Genomic DNA, 13990 nt, shown 5'->3' with positions numbered 1-13990 from the left:
GCCAATCACAGGCTGCAGCGGCCTCTGCAGCCAATCACAGGCTGCAGCGGCCTCTGCAGCCAATCACAGGCTGCCGCGTCATACAGGAAGGTCGGACTGGAGGAAGAAGAGGGACTCGTCACCAAGACAACGACCAGGTACGTATGAACTGCTTTTTATTTTATTTTTAATAAGCAGCCTCTTTTCTCGATCAGTGATTGATAGAGACAAGTGGCTGCCGATTAGTGTAATATATCTGTAATGTACTTCTGCCCGCCCGGCCGTTGCTAGGCAACGGCTCCGTTACACACGGATGGCACACGGATGCCTTCCGTGTGCCTTCAGTTTTTTTGACGGCCCCATTGACTTGCATGGGCCTCATGGTCACGGAATCTCGGACCAAAGTAGGACATGCTCTACTTTGGATCGGAACGGAGCAACGGGACCGTCAAAAAAACTGAAGTGTGCATGGCCCCATTGAAATGAATGGGTCAGGGTGCTAGCCGTCAGAAAAACGGCTAGCACCCTGAAGAAAAAGACTGAAGTGGGCATGAGGCCTAAGGCCTGTGCTTCAGGAAATTAGAAGGACTAGGGCCATATGTGAGACCTTTCTAAAAACGACAGAATCTAGACAAATATTAAATTGGATTTCTTTGATAAAACCTTCAATGTTACAGGAAAAAAAATGGATTAAAATTAAATTTTGGCAAAAAAAAAGTAAATTTGTAAATTTCACCTTGAATACTTTAAGGGGTGCAGTTTTTGAAATGGGGTGATTTATAGGGGTTTCAAATATATAGGCCTTTTAAAGCCACTTCAGAACTGAACGCTAAAAAAAAAAAAAAAAAGGATTTTTACATTTTCTTGAAAATGTGAGAAATTTCTGCTAAACTAGAAGCCTTGTTGAGTCCTATAAAAAATAAATAGGATTTTCAAAATGCCAACATAAAGTAGACATGAGCAATGTTAATTAGTAACTATTTTGTTTGGTATAATAGTCTATCATACAAGCAGATACATTTCAATTTAGAAAAGTAATTATTTTTGCACATTTTCTCTAAATTTTGGTGTTCTTCACAAATAAACTCTGTCAGAGGTAAAATTTGGTCGATACATTCAAAGTACAATATGTCACAAGAAAATCTCAGAACTGCTCGGATAGGTAAAAGGATTCCAATGTGATTACCATAAAGTGACGTGTCAGATTTTAAAAAATGAGGCTCTGTCAGGAAGGTCACAACTGGCTGCAACAGAAAGGGGTTAACCCCTTAAAGACGCTGTCCGTTTTGGCCTTGAGGACACAACCCATTTGTTTAAATCTGACGTGTCACTTTGTGTGGTAGTAACTTTGTGCTGCTTTTACCTATTCCAGCGATTCCGAAAATGTTTTCTCATGACACAATGTTAGTGGTAAAATTTGGTCGATACATAGTTTTTGTGAAAAATATCAAAATTTGAAGAAAAGTTGAAAAAAAATTAGCATTTATCTAAATTTAAATTAATCTGCTTGTAAGGGCGATAGTAATACCACGCAAAAATTTACTAAACATTTACGATGTCTACTTTATGTTGCCATCATTTTTTTTGAACATACTTTAATTTTTCTAGGAAGCTACAAGACTTGTAACTTTAGCAGCAATTTCTCACATTGTCAAGAAAATTACTAAAACCTATTTTTTTTTCACTTCCGAAGTGGCTTTGAAGTCCCTATATATATTAGAATTGCACCATAAATCAAGCCATTGTAAAAACGGAGCCCTCAAAGTATTCAAAAAAGCATTTAGAAAGTTTTAGCCGTTTAGGAGTTTCACAGAAATTAATTCAAAGTGGAGGTCAAATTTACAATACATTTTTTTCAGTAACAACGAAGGTCTTACCAGAGAATCGCAACTCAGTGCCAAGACTCATCTACAAGTGCCCCTAGTGTGATACTGGACTCAAATACCGGCCTCAGAAATTAAGGAGCCCCTAATGGATTTCAGGGCCTCATTTTAATTAGAATATATATTAGGCACCATGTCAGGTTTGAAAAGTTCTTGTGGTGCCAAAACATTGGAAACACCCCCAAAAAGATAACATTTTGGAAAAGTCACCCCCCCCCAAGGAGTTCATTTAGGGGTGGTGAGCATTTTGAACTCCCACAGTGCCTTTGCTGAATTTAGTGCAATTAGAGCATGAAAATTAAAATCTACATTTTAATCCAATAAAACATAGAAATGTAAAATAAAAGGAGAAATAGCACCTCAACATTTGAAAAGCTATTTCTCCCGATTACAGTAATACAGTGTCCTAACAGCAGTATATGACCCCATATGTGGTTATATACTGCTGTTATAATGCACTGCAGGGCTTAGAAGGGAAAGAGCGCTATTTAGCATTCCGATTTTGCTGGATTGGTGTTCAGGTGCCATGTCGCATTTGCAAAGCCCATGAGGAACCAAAATAGTAGAAACCCCCATTTTGGAAACTACACCCCTTAGGGCATTTTCATCTAGAGGTATAAATAAGTAGTAGTATTTTTGTTTGGGGTTTTACTGGTATTTCAATTTATAATGTGGAGGCATAGGTAAGCTGTGCAAAGCATATCAGGGTATAACAAAAGGGTATATAAATAATAAAATTAATCCATAGATGTGTGGTACGCCTTGAAGCAATCCTTTATGCAGAGAGCAGATTTTACAATGCAAGTGTCGTACTAATAAGCAGAGTCCTTTTTTATCCCCCTTTTGGAACACACTGCACCTTTTTTAGGACCTTCCCCTCTTTGCAGTTTGGGGAACGTCACTGGGAAAGTGTTGCTCTGGTAGAATACAAGCCCCCTCGCTTCCAGCAGATGTGCTTTGCCCCCCCGATTCCTGGTTTTCAAACACAAGTGCCTTGATAACCACCTCTTGAAAATTAAGGAATGTCCTTGTCCGGCCTGCAAATTAGAATATAAACGTAAGTGTAATACAATGCCATCTGTACAACGTGTATGGCCAACTTTTTTGTACCACAACCTTGTTTTCCGCTTGGCACTACATGATGGCTTCAGCGCTTGATCACCCCCGTCCATGTACTTATTATAGCCCAGAATGCAATCTGACTTGGCGGTAACTGTAGTGATACCTTGTACAGTGACAGGGGTGCTGCCATTACCATGTATTGTGGTAAAGATCAGGACATCCCTCGTACTTCTACTTGACGAACAACATATTCTCGCTGCATACTGCCCTGCCCATTCTGACACTTTGGCCAAGGTGTGTTTTAGGGAGGCCCATATTTTGTCATGCTGCAGTACTTCTGGTGGAGAGGCACTTAACTAGTGGGATGATGGTATAGAAGTTATCCACATAAAAGTGGTAACCTTGGTCGAGCAGTCGGTGCATCAAATCCCACACTATTTTCCCATGAAGTCCTAGGAAGGGAGGGCATTCGGGGGGCGGGGGTCCAACCCTGGAGTCCTTCCCTTCATAAACCCGAAACCTGCAGGTGTACCCAGAGCTACTCTTTCACATCTTCTACATTTTAATTCCATACATCGCCCTCTTACTGGGCAGGTATTGGCAGAATTTAGGTTTCCCTTTAAAACGTACAACGTACTGGTCCATTAAAATCTTCTTTTCGGGGTTGTAAGCTTGTTGAAATTTAGTCCAGAAAGGATTACGGACTAGCCTGATTTTGAATAGGCGGTCATATGTGGGGTCATCACGGGGAGGGCACTGTGAATTATCACTATAGTGCAAAAACTAAAGAATTGCTTCAAAGCGTGTTCGGGTCATGGCCATGCAGTAAATTGGGGTGTCGTACAAAATACCTGTACTCCAATATTGCCTGATCTGTCACTTCCTTACTAGCCCCATATGCAGAACAAAGCCCCAAAATGTTAGCATCCCCTGTATATCTACAGGGGTTCAATTGAAGGGTCTCACATATGACGACGTGGGGTTCTGGGCAATAAATTGCTGGACTTATAAATTGGGACATTTGGACATTATTATTGGGACATAGGGGTGCGTAATGTTTGAATACGTGTATATGAAATTTATTTTTACACAGGGGGTTGTCGGTGTTCTGCTTTTACACGTGTATATATAAAAAATGCTGAAAAAGAAAAATAGAAGAAAAACAAAAAAAGTCAAAACAATTTAAAATGTACTGAATTGCATGGACTCTGGACTTGATATAACGCAGTGGACCAACACCAGCAGATGACATGGCTCCCCAAACTATCACTGACTGTGGAAACTTCACACTGGACCGCAAGCAACTTGGATTGAATTGACTTTCATCTGAAAACAGGACTTTGGACCACTGAGCAATAGTGTTGGTCCACTGTGTTATATCAAGTCCAGAGTCAAAGCAGCCGTCTAGCAGGAAACTTTTAAAGAGGCTCTGTCACCAGATTTTGCAACCCCTATCTGCTATTGCAGCAGATCGGCGCTGCAATGTAGATTACAGTAACGTTTTTATTTTTAAAAAAAACGAGCATTTTTGGCCAAGTTATGACCATTTTTGTATTTTTGCAAATGAGGCTTGCAAAAGTCCAAGTGGGCGTGTATTATGTGCGCACATCGGGGCGTGTTTACTTCTTTTACTAGCTGGGCTTTCTGACGAGAAGTATCATCCACTTCTCTTCACAACGCCCAGTTTCTGGCAGTGCATACACAGCCGTGTTCTCGAGAGATCACGCTGTGTCGTCACTCACAGGTCCTGCATCGTGTCGGATGAGCGAGGACACATCGGCACCAGAGGCTACAGTTGATTCTGCAGCAGAATCGGCGTTTGCAGGTAAGTCAATGTAGCTACTTACCTGCAAACGCTGATGCTGCTGCAGAATCAACTGTAGCCTCTGGTGCCGATGTGGCCGACACGATGCAGGACCTGGGGCAGGAAGTGAGTGACGTCACAGCGTGATCTCTCGAGAACACGCTGTGTGTCTGCACTGCCAGAAGCTGGGCGTTCTGAAGAGAAGTGGATGATACTTCTCGTCAAAACGACCAGCTAGTAAAAGTAGTAAAAACGCCCCGATGTACGCACATAATACACGCCCAGTTGTACTTTTACTTTTCAACACGCCCAGTTGTACTTTTGCAAGCCTCATTTGCATAACTACAAAAATGGTCATAACTTGGCCAAAAATGCTCGTTTTTAAAAAATAAAAACGTTACTGTAATCTACATTGCAGCGCCTATCTGCTGCAATAGCAGATAGGGGTTGCAAAATCTGGTGACAGAGCCTCTTTAAGCACTTCATGCTTCCCTCTGCTGACAAGCTTTATGTAGATGCCGATTTCATTTTCCAGCAGGACTTGGCACCTGCCCACACTGCCAAATGTACCAATACCTGGTTGAATAACCGCAGTATCCCTGTACTTTATTGGCCAGCAAACTCGCCTGACCTGAACCCCATAAAGAATCTATGGGGTGATGTCAAGAGGAAGATGACACCAGACCCAATAATGCAGACGAGCTGAAGGCCACTATCAAAGCAACCTGAGCTTCCATAACACCTCAGCAGTGCCACAGGCTAATCGCCTCCATGCCACGCCGCATTGATGCAGTAATTCATGCATAAGGAGCCCCGACCAAGTATTGAGTGCATATACTGTACATACTTTTCAGTAGGCAAACATTTCGGTATTAAAAATCATTTTTGAAATTGGGCTTATATAATATTCTAATTTTCTGAGACACAAAATTTTGGGTTTTCATTAATGTGTTACCATAATCATCAACATTAAAATAAAAAAATGCTGGAAATAGATCTCTGTGTGTAATGAATCTATATAATATATGAGCTTCACTTTTTGAATTGAGTTACTGAAATAAATTAACATTTTGATGATATTCTAATTCATTGAGAAGGACTGGTATGTATGTATGTATGTATGTATATTAGATAGATAGATATATATATATATATATATATATCTATCATAGTTACATAGTTTGTACGGATGAAAAAAGACACACGTCCATCAAGTTCAACCAAGGGATGGGAAAGGGGAAGTAAATAATGTCTACACATAGGAGTTAATACTTTTTTGTTCTAGGAAATTATCTAACCCTTTTTTAAAGCCATCTACTGTCCCTGCTGTGACAGCTCCTGCGGTGACTATTCCATAAATTCAAAGTTCTCACGGTAAAGAAGGCTTGTCGCCTCTGCAGGTTGAACCTTTTTTTCTCCAGACGGAGGGAGTGCCCCCTTGTTTTTTGAGGGGGTTTTACATGGAACAGGATTTCACCATATTTTTTGTATGTGCCATTCATATATTTATATAAGTTAATCATGTCCCCCCTTAGTCGTCTTTTTTCAAGGCTAAATAGGTTTAATTCTTTTAATCTTTCCTCATAACTTAGATTCTCCATGCCCCTTATTAGCTTCGTTGCTCTTCTTTGTATTTTTTCTAACTCCAGGGCATCCTTTCTATGAACTGGAGCCCAGAACTGGACTGCATATTCTAGATGAGGCCTCACTAATGCTTTGTTAAGTGGTAATAATACATCCCTGTCCCGCCAGTCCATGCCTCTTTTAATACACGACAATATCCTGCTGGCCTTAGAAGCAGCGGATTGACATTGCATGCTGTTATTTAGTTTATGATTTACAAGTACACCCTGATCCTTCTCAACAAGTGAATCCACCAGTGTAGCGCCCCCTAGGACATATGATGCATGCAGGTTGTTGGTACCCAGATGCATAACTTTACATTTATCTACATTAACCCTTTCACGCCGCAGCCCTTTTTCAGATTTTCATTTTTCCCTCCCCACCTTCCAAAGGCCATAACGCCTTTATTTTTCCGTCGATATAGTACTATGAGGACTTGATTTTTGCGGGACAAGTTGTCGTTTTTCGTAGCACCATTTATTTTGCCGTATAATGTACTAGGAAACGGGAAAAAAATTATTTGTGGGGTAGAAAATGAAAAAAACAGCGATTCCGACAGTTTTTTGCGCGCCATTTTTATGGAATTCACTGTACAATTAAAACAACATATTCATTTTATTCTATGTGTCAATACGATTACGCCGATACCAAATATGTGTAGGTTTTTCTATATTTTACTAAAAAGAAAATTTCTTTTGTTTCGCCAAATTCCGAGAGCTGTAACATCTTTATTTTTCCGTCGATTAAGTGGTATATGGGCTTATTTTTTGCGGGATAAGCTATAGTTTTTAATAATACCATTTTGATGTACATGCGACGGTTTGATCACTTTTTATTTCATTTTTTGTGGGAGATTAGGTGAACAAAAAATAGAGATTCTGGCGTTTACAATTTTTTCTTTTTTACGGCGTTCACCGTGCGGGTTAAATAATGATATATTGTGATAGTTCAGACTTTTACGGACGCTACGATACCAATTAGGTTTATTTATTTAATTTTTTACTATGCTCTAGGGGGAAAAAGGGGAAAAGGGGGGTTTTTTGAACTTTTAATATTTTTTGTTTTTTACACACAAAAAAAAAACAACTTTATTTAACTCATTTTTACATTTTTTATTAGTCCCCCTAGGGGACTTCAACCAGCGATCGTTAGATCGCTTGCACGATATACTGCAATACTAATGTATTGCAGTATATCGTTATTCTGACAGTCCCCTATGAAGCCCTGCCGGAGGCAGAGCTTCATAGGAGTACCAAGATGGCGGACCTGGGGGACTTAGTCAGACCCCCAGGCAGCCGTGTGAACCAACGGCTCCCCCTGTTCTCGCCGCGGGGGGGTTGTTGAGACGTTACAGGGGGTCGCCCCCTGTTTTTAGTAATTTAAATGCCGCGATCTCTATTGAACGCGGCATTTAACGGGTTAAACAAGCGGGATCGCGCTAAAGCGCGATCCCGCTCGTAACCCGGAAGTGTCAGCTGTAACACACAGCCGACACACTCTCTCTATGGAGCGGACTCAGCCCGTGAGCCCGCTCCATATTCCCCCACCCGGCGTGTGCCGTATATATACGGCGGATGTCGGGAAGGGATTAAACTTCATTTGCCAAGTGGACGCCCAAACACTCAGTTTGTTTAAATCCGCTTGCAATTCACGAACATCTTCCATAGTCTGAACTATATTGCATAGCTTGGTGTCATCTGCAAAAATAGAAATAGTGCTATTAATCCCATCCTCTATATCATTAATAAATAAGTTGTATAATAGTGGTCCCAGCACTGAACCCTGGGGTACACCACTCATAACCGGGGACCATTCAGAGTAGGAATCATTGACCACAACTCTCTGGATACGGTCCTTGAGCCAATTCTCAATCCAATTACAAACTATATTTTCTAAACCTATAGTCCTTAATTTACCCATTAGACGTCTATGGGGGACAGTGTCAAATGCCTTTGCAAAGTCCAAAAACACTATATCCACAGCGGCCCCTCTGTCTAGGCTTCTAGAAGCTTACCTTTTCAAAAAAACAAATCAGGTTGGTTTGACAACTTCTGTCCTTTGTAAAACCGTGCTGGCTGTCACTTATAATACTATTTATTGTCACATAATTCTGTATATAGTCCCTCAATAGCCCCTCAAACATTTTCCCCACAATTGATGTTAAGCTTACTGGTCTATAATTACCCGGCAAAGACCTAGAGCGCTTTTTGAAAATAGGCACCACCATTTGCACTGCACCAGTCCCATGGCACTATACCAGTCATGAGAGACTCTAAATATTATGAAGAGGGGGACAGAAATAACTGAACTAAGCTCCTTAAGAACTCTAGGGTGTAACCCATCTGGTCCCGGGGCCTTGTGTACGTTTATTTTATTTAATTTAGCTTGCACCATATCTACATTCATCCAATTCAGTATATCAACTGATATATTAACAGAACTGGCAGTGGCTACATCAGCTGCTCTTTCTTCTGTTGTATATACAGAGCTAAAGAACCCATTCAGTAACTCTGCCTTCTCTTGATCCCCTGTGACCAACTTCCCATTACCACTATCTAAGGGTCCTACATGTTCAGACCTTGGCTTTTTTGCATTTATATGCTTGAAGAATTTTTTAGGATTTTTTTTTACTATCCTTGGCCACCTGCCTTTCATTTTGTATTTTTGCTGATTTTATTATCTTTTTACAGATTTTACAGCCCAATCATGTGAAGAGTCTAGCCATATTTCAGCAATACGAACTATATCTATATTTTCTTCCCGTATCAAGGCCTCCAGCTCCCCCATTTTGCTTGCTAGACTTCTGGCATTTGTGAACATACAATTTAACTTGCCTTTAAATGTTTCACTTTCAGTATCAGAAATGTGATTTGACATTTGGGCTTTTTTATTTTCACTGCTGTTTTGTAACGAAAGGATCTCCTTATCTTGTTGCCTAGTCCTCTCCCCACCAATATAGTCTGACCCCTCTCTAACCTGCCTACCCCTTTATTTTCAACATTGGCCTCCCTCCTCAGCCCTAGTTTAAATACTCCGCCACCCCAGCTAGAATTCTCTCCCCCAGCACAGCGGACCCCCTTCCATTTAGGTGCAAATCATCTGCAGAATACAGTTTGTACCCCAATGAAAAGTCAGCCCAGTGCTCTAGGAACCCAAAGCCTTCTCCTCTACACCAAGACTTCAGCCATGCATTTAACTCCCTGAGCTCCCACTGTCTTTCCTGTGATGCGCATGGCACAGGTAGTATTCCTGAGAATACTACCTTGGAGGTCCTTCCCTTCAGCTTGTAGCCTAGTTCTTTAAAATTATTTTTAAGGCTCCTCCACCTACCATTTATTCTATCTATCTATCTATCTACATATATCTATATCTATATATCTATCTATCATATAGCTATATCTAGCTATATATAAATTATACTACAGTAAATTTAGGCAAACTATAAAGCTACACCATCTCAAATTTAGTGATGAAACTTCAGTGAAAATAAAACTGAACGTCCGTCACTAACAGATGATACATCTGTAAAGCTATACAGTAGAGTTTATGGCAGTTGTGGGAAAAATGCTGCAAAGTAAAGCTTTGTTCACATCTGCGGAGACTCCGTTCATTGGTTCCGTCTGACCTTTCCGTCAGGGGAACCCATGATCGGAATCCAAACTGAAACCATAGGTTTCCGTTTGCATCACCATTGATTTCAGATGTGAACGAATCCCAAAAATGCTTTCAGCAAAAGAAGTGTTAGGCCTCATGCACACGACCGTAGTGTTTTTCTGGTCCGCAAATTCCAGGACCGTGTTCCGTGAAATGTCCTCCGCAGTTCATCCGTATGTAATCCCCAGTTCATCCGTATGTAATCCGCAAAATGCGGATAAAAAAAAAAAGCCTAGGTAAAACAGGACGACGACAGAACTCATTCCCGGTCGTCGCCTAGCAACACTTCCGCAAATCCGCAAACTGCGGTTGACACACGGAGGTGTACCCGCATTTTCCACGGGCCCATTGACTTCTATGGGCATGTCCGCATCGAATTTGCGGGCCGTAATAAGTAGGGATGTCACTATACCAGAATTTGGACTTCGATACCGATACTTCGTTTAGTATTGCGATTTCGATACCAATTTCGATACTTTTGCCAACAGTAATAAAAAAAAAATTCTTCCGTTTTCTGATGTGAGGCGCGACGTGTGATGAATTTTGAATGCGCCTCACATTAATAGTAATTAATCCCATCATGTTTCTCAGTCATAATGGGTTAATGTGCGAGGTACATGATGGGGTTAATTACTATTAATGTGAAGAACATGGAGGTTAAATTCATCGCACCTCGGCCTCACATTAATAAGTGAATGAAAGCCGTGTTTATTTCATTTTTTTTACAGCGTACACATCATAAATGATGCAAAAAAATTGTTGTGCAGGTTATTACTGAATATGTGAATATTTTATGTATTGAGACTTATTTTAATGTTTATTGTAAAAAAAGGTGAATGTGTATTTTTTTTTTAATTTAACAATACTTTGTTTTTACTTTATTTTTAAACTGTAATGTACTGACATAAATCAGATATGTGCCAGTACATTAGCCTGTGGACAGATAGCACACAGGCAGTTGTTAGGACATACTTGGGTATGTCCTAACAACAAGAAATATGGTAAGACAGCCAAGGTGTCCGTCAATAGACCCTGGGCTGTCTGCCCATATATGGTATGGCCCTCGATCGCGTCACAGGAATTCCCTGTGACGCGATCCAGGGGCATCCCCCCTTCTCATTTTCCCCTGAATGCTGCAGTCAGCTGTGATCGCAGCATTCAGGGGAATAACGGCGGAGATGAGAGGTTTCCCTGATCTCCGCCGTTATAGAGCGGGGCTGCGGCTGTGTAATACAGCCATTGCCCCGCTCCTGACAGGAAGTGCGCGCGCGGTCAGCATGAGGAGATGCGGCCGGCGCTGCACTAATGAGCGGCGGTTCAGGCACTGAACACAGAACATGGGGGTGTTTTGCAGCGCGCCCGCCATGTTCTGTCTCCAGTGCCGCCGCTCATAAGTACAGCGCTGGCCACATCGCATCATCCTGACCGTGCGCACATGTTATCAGGACTCAGGAGCGGGGCTGTGGCTGAATTACACAGCCGCAGCCGCGCTCCCATACATTCATGTATTACTATACTGAGCTGTGCGGCTGCGCAGCGAAGTATCGAAATACAGGAAATAGCGGTATCGAACCGTTTAGGGATGCAAAGTATCGAAACAGTATCGAAGTTTCGATGCACCGTGCATCCCTAGTAATAAGACATGTCCTGAGTTTCTGCGGCACGGATTTGCGGACATGCGGAGACCCGTGAAAACACGGATAGTGTGTATGGGCCCATAGAAATGAATGGGTCCGCAATTCTCCCGTGGATTTGCAGGGGAAATGCGGACGCAAAAACACGTTCGTGTGCATGGGGCCTTAGGGTTTTTTTTTATCAATTTATTTTTGTTTATGAATGGGGTTTTTTTTTTTTACAACATTATCAATGTTTTGAAGGCAAAGGGTGGTCACACCAAACATTCTGTTCATTCACTTCGAATTTTGTTAATTGATAAAAACAGTTAACACTTCTCTTTTTGAACGCGCTTACTTTGCAGCAGTTCTCCACAACTGCCTAAAACTTTTGCACAGTACTGTATATTGATGTAAAACACTACTATAAAAATTATACTATAGTAAATTTAGACAAACTATAAAGCTATGCTATCTAAAATTGAATGAATAAAAATGTTCGGTAAAAACAAAACTGAACATCCATCACTAACTGATGCTTATACTGCAACAGTATATATTAGTGCCGAAAAACTGTAGTATTATACTGCAGTAAATTTAGACAGACTGTAAAGCTACGGTGTCACAGTCCCTAACTGTAATAAAGTGAATCTTAAAAAAACTAGTATAAAAAAAATATATATACTATAGTAAATTTACACTAATTTAAACGTCCGCTGCCCTAATGCCCTACTTTATGTAGGTAATAGCTACACCTAAATCAGCTAACCTAAAAGTCTGTAACCCTCACATCCTAACTATCACAGGTACTGGCTACACCTAATTATATATATTACACACACTTATTTATTTTTTACCTTTTTTTTTTTTTTTTTAGTTTTATATAAAAAAGAAAAAAAAGGTCCAAAAAAATCTGCATCATTAATTACCACTGAGGCAGATTATAGACTCAGCACTCAGTGGCTGCAGGGTGCACAAAAAAAGCTGGTGCAGTAAAAATAGGCCCAATAATAAACCTGCGTCAAAAAATTAGAACAGATGCCGATCAGTGAAGGTCACTGATCAGAGTTTAGTGTGGGCAGGACGCGCGCGCGCACACACACACACACACACACACACACACACACACACACACGGTCCTGGCAGAAAAATAAAAAGCCCCAAAAAAACCTGCTTAAAAAATAAAAATTACCACCGAGGCCGATTATACACTCAGAACTCAGTGGCCTCAGAGAGCACGCATGAAGGTGGTGCAGTAAATATAGGCCAAAAAAAAAAATACACCAGCGTCAAAACATGAGCACAAATGCCAATCAGTTACGGCTGTCGCTGATCAATGCTCAGTGGATGCAGGGCGTACAGATGGTGCTGGTAGAAAAGAAAAAACAAAAAGAACCTGTGTCCCAAAAAATGACCACAGATGCTGGAAATTTAGGGATCACTAATGCTGCTGCTGTAAAAAAAAACAAAAAGCAGGTCAGTTGATGATGATGACTGCTCAGATGCTCACATGGAGAATGCAGAAGAGGACGATCACCAGCAACGCAGGCCTCAATAACTGTCAGCATGGGTCAGAGTAGTTATTCACCAGCTCTGCTTACCGTTTCTAACTGGAATGAGGCGGACAGAGCTGGTGCAGGGTGTTTGAAACACTCGCCATGACTTCAAATGGCCGGTTTATACCGACCAATCACTGAGGTGGCACCACTGCCACGACCTTATTAATACAAGGCAAGGATTAGCGTTGTAAAAAAAAATAAATACCACAAATATAGAGGTCATTCCATTAAATCAAACTCAGCACATGGGACCCCACACCTTTCCAATAAACTGATAAGTCTTCCCTTAGGATACAAACAGTTGTACAAACTATTTTTAAAAACAACCATAAAAACACATAGCACATAAATTTGTACAAGAACAGGACAGTGTATTAACGTAAGACAGGGCATACATGGTGGTGTTATAAACCCAAGTAACTTAGTATCATGTTACCTGTCACATACACATCCAATATAACCGCAAAATAAATAGGTAAAGCCAAGGTAACCAAATATCTATGTCTTTACCATAACATGCAAAAACAGAACCTCACCTACCATAAGCCATCGTAGCTGCCTATACACTGCCCAGCACCTCAATTAGTATTGTCCTAGACCTCAATCTCCACCATTTCACTGTGCCCTGTCGTTTTAGCCGGAAAAGGCATCGATTGGCCATCCAGATCTGATCGCCGATGCTTGGGGGGGGGGGGGGGGGGCCCTGGGTGATGAGCAGCCATCTTTACTCGGTCACGTGTCCTTAGCCGCTCCAACGTAACTGTACGCGCGAGCCTCTCTCCACTAGTCCCCACCTAGATTCTGCATCCGCCA

The 13990-nt window shown here is 41.2% G+C and overlaps 1 protein-coding gene across 3 annotated transcripts in view; it reads right to left on the bottom strand.

Moving 5' to 3' along the window:
- Window positions 1–13990, bottom strand: part of TRIO (trio Rho guanine nucleotide exchange factor) — a 539453-nt gene that overhangs the window by 509462 nt on the left and 16001 nt on the right. The gene's annotated exons all lie outside the window — the stretch shown is intronic.

Source organism: Rhinoderma darwinii, chromosome 5, assembly GCF_050947455.1.
Source record: "Rhinoderma darwinii isolate aRhiDar2 chromosome 5, aRhiDar2.hap1, whole genome shotgun sequence".
NCBI classification, from domain to species: Eukaryota; Metazoa; Chordata; class Amphibia; order Anura; family Rhinodermatidae; genus Rhinoderma; species Rhinoderma darwinii.
Note: the sequence above shows the minus strand (reverse complement) of the source record. Positions and strands in the feature narration are given on the sequence as shown.